Here is a 6,866-nt window from a genome sequence, read left to right on the forward strand (position 1 = left end):
AAACTGAAGATGATTCAGGTGAATATATTGCTTGGCTTTAGAAACTAGAACTGCAAAATGGATTCTTAAGAATGTGAGTGTAGTAAAAGAAACAACAGAGAACGAACACTGACAAATAAGAGATGCATAGTGGCAGAAACAATTAGAAGTCATAATGATACTTGTAGAAAAAGAAATTAGAGCAGAAAAAAAAAGTAACCCTGGCAACAAAAAGAACTGTAAACATTTTTAGAGATAGGAAGAAAGAGAAAAAAAAATCATGGTAACTGAAAAAAAAATAGGTCCTTTACATTAGAGGAGTGTATTTTTCACTAACATATTTACTCACACACACACTGAGAATAGGAAATCTATCCAACAATTTCAGCAAAAGACAACAAATTCTTTTAAGAAAGCCAAAAAGTAAAATAAAAAAATTCCGATTAATCTTCTTGGAAAAAGTATTCTAATATCAAAACTTTATTATTTTTTCTTTTTTACTAAAAAAAAACTCTAGAGTTAGAAGTTAACCTTTAATTGCATAGTGTCATGTTAGATTCAGCATTATATAATTTGAATAGTCATACTCAATTTTATAAGCTGACAATTATAAGGAGTTTGCTTTTAAATGGCCTCAGGCTTTAACTAGGCTAGGATCGTCTTTGGTTTGGAAAACACAACATCCCATTGAGCATTACCCAGGAATCTGATCATTACTTCAAAAAAAAATCTCATTTTTATGGCCAGAGAGAATCAGATAGGAGAATTTCTGCATGAAAATGTAATTGTATCATCCAAACTGATGAGGTGGAGGGGGAAAATGTTATAACCATTTGTAGGATGGTTTGGTTGTGTATTATATGAAGCTGAACATAGATTTACCATACAATCCAGAAATCACACTCCTAGTTATTTACTCAATATCCAAGAAAGGGTGCAATTGGGCCCTAAGATGTAGAAGAATAAATGTGAAAACAGAATCGGGTCAACTACATTAAATTCCTAACATATATTCAGTGCATTTAAAAAAAACTCTCACAAATGAAATCCTGATACCAGATGCCTCCACTGGTGTATTCTTCCATTTATTTCTGAATAAATTACCCCGATCTTAAACAAACTCTTCTGAATTATAGGAAAATGGCTCTTTTTTATGAGGTCACCACAATCTTGATTATAAAATCGGACAAGGATATCACCCACCCTGTAATTACAAAACAGTTTTTCTCATGATATAGTTATAAAAATCCTAAACAAGATAACAAAGCAAACTCAAAGAATGATTTAACATAAAAAATATGTCAATGCTATTTACCATAATAACTACAAAAAAGATTAAAAACGATTATCTCAAAATAAGTTTTTAAGATGCCTTTGCTGAATTCAATACCCATTCATAATTTAAAAACAATTAATAGTATGTTAGGTGTACAAAGAATAGTCTTTTATGAAATAAAAACTATCTGCAAAAATCTAAGAGCATTCATATTTGATGGTAAAATATTAAAACTTTCTTCCCTTCTGCCCTCTTTCTTTTCCCAGTACTTCAGATAGTGCACAATGGAAAAATCACCCCTATCATTACTTTTGTTCTACATCTCACTATGGGGTTTAGCCAGGACAATATAACAAAAGAAACAAAATAAAACAAAAACAAAAACAAAATAGAGAAAAGAAAAAGAAAAACAAAAGTAGACATCATGTGCATAGAAAAGGGGAAAGAAAATTCTTATAACTTTCCTATCGATGGTTATATAGTTAGAAAATAAAAAATCTATGAATTATAATAAATTTAATAAGATTGCTTTACATACTGTTTTCCGCAGTGCTTACAGATGCTTTAGTAAGAAAGGTGAAAACAGCAAATACACAGATAGAACTCTGTGTCAGCATTTGGCAGCATTTAACTGTCATGAGACTTCCTGAAGGTAAGACTTAAATCAGTAGTTCATGTAAACTGTGCTGGTGTGCAATGTTAATGCCACCCATCTCACTGCCATGTGAGTGCAACCTGATGCTTTACAGGGCTGACAGGACTGGAGTGCATTCTCGTATTTTCAAATTAATGTTAATTCTATCTCATTTTAAATGTAGACATTTTATCACCAGCTTTTGTATCAGCAAGGGAGATTCTAGTCTTGGCAATAGCCTCAAGTCTGATTTCAACATTACCCAAATGGTGGTGATGTTCACTCTTCTCAGCAAATGAAACTTTCATCTGTTTTTAAAGCAATCTATGGAATATTTATCTCTGAGTTGCTTCATCAAAAAGAGCTCCCAAGAGGTGGTAAAAATTATTTTGGTACTATCACAGTGAGATTTAATGACATTTTAAATAAATAACAATATCCTGTTTACGCATAATAAAGTATTACATTTATAGCGTTTTGGCTTAGATTTATAAAAATGCACTAAATCAGTGATGAAAATCAGGATTTATAATTGTTCTATTATTATTTCTGAAACTATTTATGGTAGGAAAGGTTAGTGACTGCTGCTGGCACTGTGGTAGCAGAAAGTTAATGATTCTCTTGTCTTTTAGTGGAGTTAGACTGTAGTTCATGTGTAAAACAATACCTTCAAGCTGTGCCTTAAATGCTGAGCTCATTTATCTCTCATCAGTTAGGTAAATGAGATGCGGAAGTGGCTCCTGGTTTCTAAATAACTTTTTATACACTACTGAAAGCCTTAAAGGGTACTAAAATGCTTTCTCTTGTTAATGAAATTTCACTCATATAGGCTCCAGACTAGTACGATGGCGTTGGCTTTCCTGAGTCTTCAGATTGCTGATCCCAAGTTGTAGGACTTAAGTCTCCATAACTGCATAAGCCAATTCCTTATAAAAAAAAAAATCTCTGCAAAAATCTCTGTGTATGTGCGTATGTGTATGCATATGTGTGTGTGTGTGTGTGTGTGTGTGAGAGAGAGAGACAAGATGTACATAGATAGGTGTGTGTGTGTGTTTGTATGTGTGTATATATATTTATATGATTCTATTCCTCTGGAGAACCCAGACCAATACTGAGATGATTCATAATTAAGTTTGTATTAAAATAACTCTAAGCTTTTTTGGTATGTCATTTAAATATATTCGAATGCTATGGGTCTAAGATTGTTTTGGATTTTAAACCAAGGATGAATTTCAATTTGGTCTTTGTTACGGTTTTCTTTGGAAAGGTGTTATGCCATTGAGTCAGTTAAAAGTGAAATTTACTCATAATCCTTGGTCAAGGGTTTTATAACCCTCCCATCTTTGAATTACTTATAACTTACTTTAGAATTATTGCTCATCCTCTTCCCTTTCTTTTACACTATCCATGCTCCTCATATAACATAGCTATAATTAATGAGTTTTACCAAGGCTGTTTCTTGAGTCTGTAAATCCAGGGGGGCATATATTTCCATATAGCATCTAGTGTTCTAAAAATGCTTGTCTAGGCGATTGGGTTCCCACCTCAGCCAAGTTATCACGTCTATAATTTACCATCATTTCAATTAAAGTAGGTAGTGGTGGAATCACCTGACTTTTCTTATCTCCTTGCCTAAACATCCTTCTCAGGCATAAGAGCACCACAGGCCTGAGCTGAAGCCCAGAATCCAGAGCTAATCTGAGTGGGGTAGATGAGCCTGTATCAGTAAGACATGAAATTAGAAACTAATGGAAGACAGGAAACTATGGGCTCTTGGACCAAGAGGGACCTTCAAAATGGCAAAACTAAATCAAAGATGAAGACACAGGATAAAAATTAAAAGCTGGCTTGGGTACAGCTACAGAGGACTTGCAATGATGTTCAGTGAGATTGATCAGAAAACATCAGGGGTGCATAAGACGCTCATTCATTGAGAGATTCCCTGACAAAGGAATCCTCTCATAAGACACTTGGGCTTTTACCCATGCACAGTGGAAGAAGAGATAAAGTCTGGCTTTGAAAACGATTTTATTAAACACTGACCCTTCTAAGATACCAAGATACCCAACAAGACCTAATTGTGCATTAATTCTAACTTGCAGAATGTTTTGGTCTTCAGAAGCAGCAACATAAAGCAGTGAACATAAGTAAAATTTCAGGACAAACAGTATCAAAAGTGTACAGGTGTATATAGAACTTTTTCATAGTTTCCCTTAGTTAAATATTAAGAAAAAAAGCAAGAGTTATATTTCCTTAAGCAGACAGTTTCTTTGACAACATATTTTAATTAGTACAAGAATGGTAGAATATGATAAATATAGAAGATAATTAATTTAGGCATAGAAACATGTTAAGTGTATCTAAAACTAATATTTATGAATTATTAATTTAGTAAAATTTGTCATTGTGTTTAGGAATATTAAGCCATATTAAGTAGTATATCTTAATTTAAAGTTATTCACACATTCCAATAAGTATGAAGAGTTAGAAGAATATTGTTTAAAAATATAGATGGCAAAGATACTAAAGTTGCACCGTTATTGTAGTTTTGGAATATGGAATAGGAAAACAGCAATGTGAAATAGTAGAGTTTATTTCAATGTTTTAAAGTCCTGCAAGCTTCATTATGTAGCTATTGAAAAGCAATTTTTTGTACATATTACTTTGACCATATCACCTTAGGCCTTCCAAGGGTGTTTTCCTGCCAAGAAACAAATTAAGCATTTATTAGAGGGTCACTAAGGCATCATTACAGGAGTAATTGCTCACTATAGTTTCTTGCCATTAGTTCATTTATTACTCTCTCTGTCTCTTAGAAGCTTTATAGAATCATGGATTTTTAATAAGTCTTGCACTCTGTGGTGATCTCAGGTTTGGTGTTGCTCATATAATTTGTTTCCTTTTTGATTCTGACAGCTTGCTGTTTACAAAATGATAAGTTCTTCCTACAGGAAAGTCCATAAAATGGACCGAAAGATGCTATAAAATTGCTAACACTGTAGAATATGAATTATTAACAATACTAATTATTTGTCTTTTCTGTGACAAAATTACCTTCCTTCTTTTATCATCTTATAATTTCCAAATTATAGGTAGATTATGTAGCTTTATAGTAAACCACAAGGCCATTCATAGGCTCATTCTGGAAGGTTTCTATACTTTCCATGGTATACCAATGTAGAAACTGTCCAACATGGAACTCTCCCTACCCCTCAGCAAAGGCCATGCCACTGTGGCTGAGACAAGTGCTTGGGAATTCCAGTGGGACAGACACTAATAGTATTGACCCTAAAATAAAAACCACAAAATAACTAATTTCCTGATGCACCATTATGTTCCCTTTTCACTTTTCTGAAACGAAAACTCACTGACTTTGCTTTCACATATAAAGTTGTTATGCAACTAATTTTTATATGAAAATGATCTCCTTATGAAATAGTCCAGCATCTTTTCATACAGATGTAAATAAATGTGGTAAAACTGTAGTTTACACTCTCATTTTCTAAAGCATTAGCACTATTACATGATAAACAGTGTCATTTTATATAAATATTATAATGTATAAAAATGATACTTTAATGACTTCCTCTAAATTTCTTGGAATATGAGACTAGCTGCAATGTAAAAGGAATCCAAGCATAGACAGAGTAATGGTTTTATCATTAAGATTCTGTATCATACAGTACAAAGAAACTCTGTTGTTGTGTTTTGCATTTCAGAACATCACACAGTTGAATATTGGTGGTAGGCAGTTATGAATAATGCCTAAAATTTCTCTTAAAAAGTCTGCTTCCCATTTTCAACCAGAAAACTAAATGTATGAGTATCACAACTTTCATTCAAATAATGTATGTGGTAGTCATGATTGCTGTCCATATCAGTTATGTCTGGGCCTTCTTCCCTGCCACCTTGCAATTGGGAAGCTGTGTGGTTTAGGTTGCTTTGGACAATGAAATGTGAACAGAAGTGGCTTGTATCATTTATGAACTGAGATTTTTGAACCAGCAATAATCCACTACATTTTTTTTCTCTGCCACAGTGATATAGTTTAGCTATGTCCCCACCCAAATTTCACCTTGAACTATAGTTCCCATAATCTCCACAGGTCATGGGAGGGACCTGGTGGGAGGTAATTTAATCATGGGGGAGGTTGTCTTCATGCTGTTCTTGTCATATGAGTGAGTTTTCACAAGATCTGATGGTTTTACAAGGGGTATTTCCCCCTTTGCTTGGCACTTCTCCTTCATGCCACCACGTGAAGAAGGACATGTTTCCTTCCCCTTCCACCATGATTGTAAGTTTCCTGAGGCCTCCCCAGCCATGCCGAACTATGAGTCAATTAAACCTCTTTCCTCTATACATTATCCAGTCTCGGGTATGTCTTTATTAGCAGCATGAGAACGAAATGATACACAGAGTACCCAGAAAATATTCCAGAAAATATCTTCTTGTTTTCTCAGCCTAGGTCCCAAAATAAGAATGACTTAGAGAAGAGCCCTTAGCTAACCTGCATAGGACATAAAATTTGAGTAAAAAACTAACCTTCAGTGCTTCCATCATTAGGTTGTTTATTGTGCATCTTAACCTAGTATAAATGAATGTTCCCATAAGGGGAAACACTTAAATACGTGGTATTTGTTTAGGGTCTGACTGGTAGACAGTGAATAAATAATGATTGGATTTTGGAAAGCAAGCAATCTATGCTATGTAATGGCAAAAATGTTGGTAACATTGTTGCTATGATAGCTTGGAAGACAGGTCAATTACTAATGAACCTGTAGCTTTGAGGGAAGAAGTTGGGATGTACAGGGTTAGGAGCATATGTTGGTTGCTATTGGCTATATTTGGAGATGTATTAAAAGGAAAAGATGAAAGGAGGAAAGAATTGATCAGTTTGCAACTAGAAATGAAAGAGAATAGAGAAAAATCACAAAATTAGGGACCTGCGAGGTCGCAAAAGGTATATGCTTCTCAATT

The sequence above is a fragment of the Symphalangus syndactylus genome, chromosome 6 (genome assembly GCF_028878055.3).
Source record: "Symphalangus syndactylus isolate Jambi chromosome 6, NHGRI_mSymSyn1-v2.1_pri, whole genome shotgun sequence".
Taxonomy (NCBI): Eukaryota; Metazoa; Chordata; class Mammalia; order Primates; family Hylobatidae; genus Symphalangus; species Symphalangus syndactylus.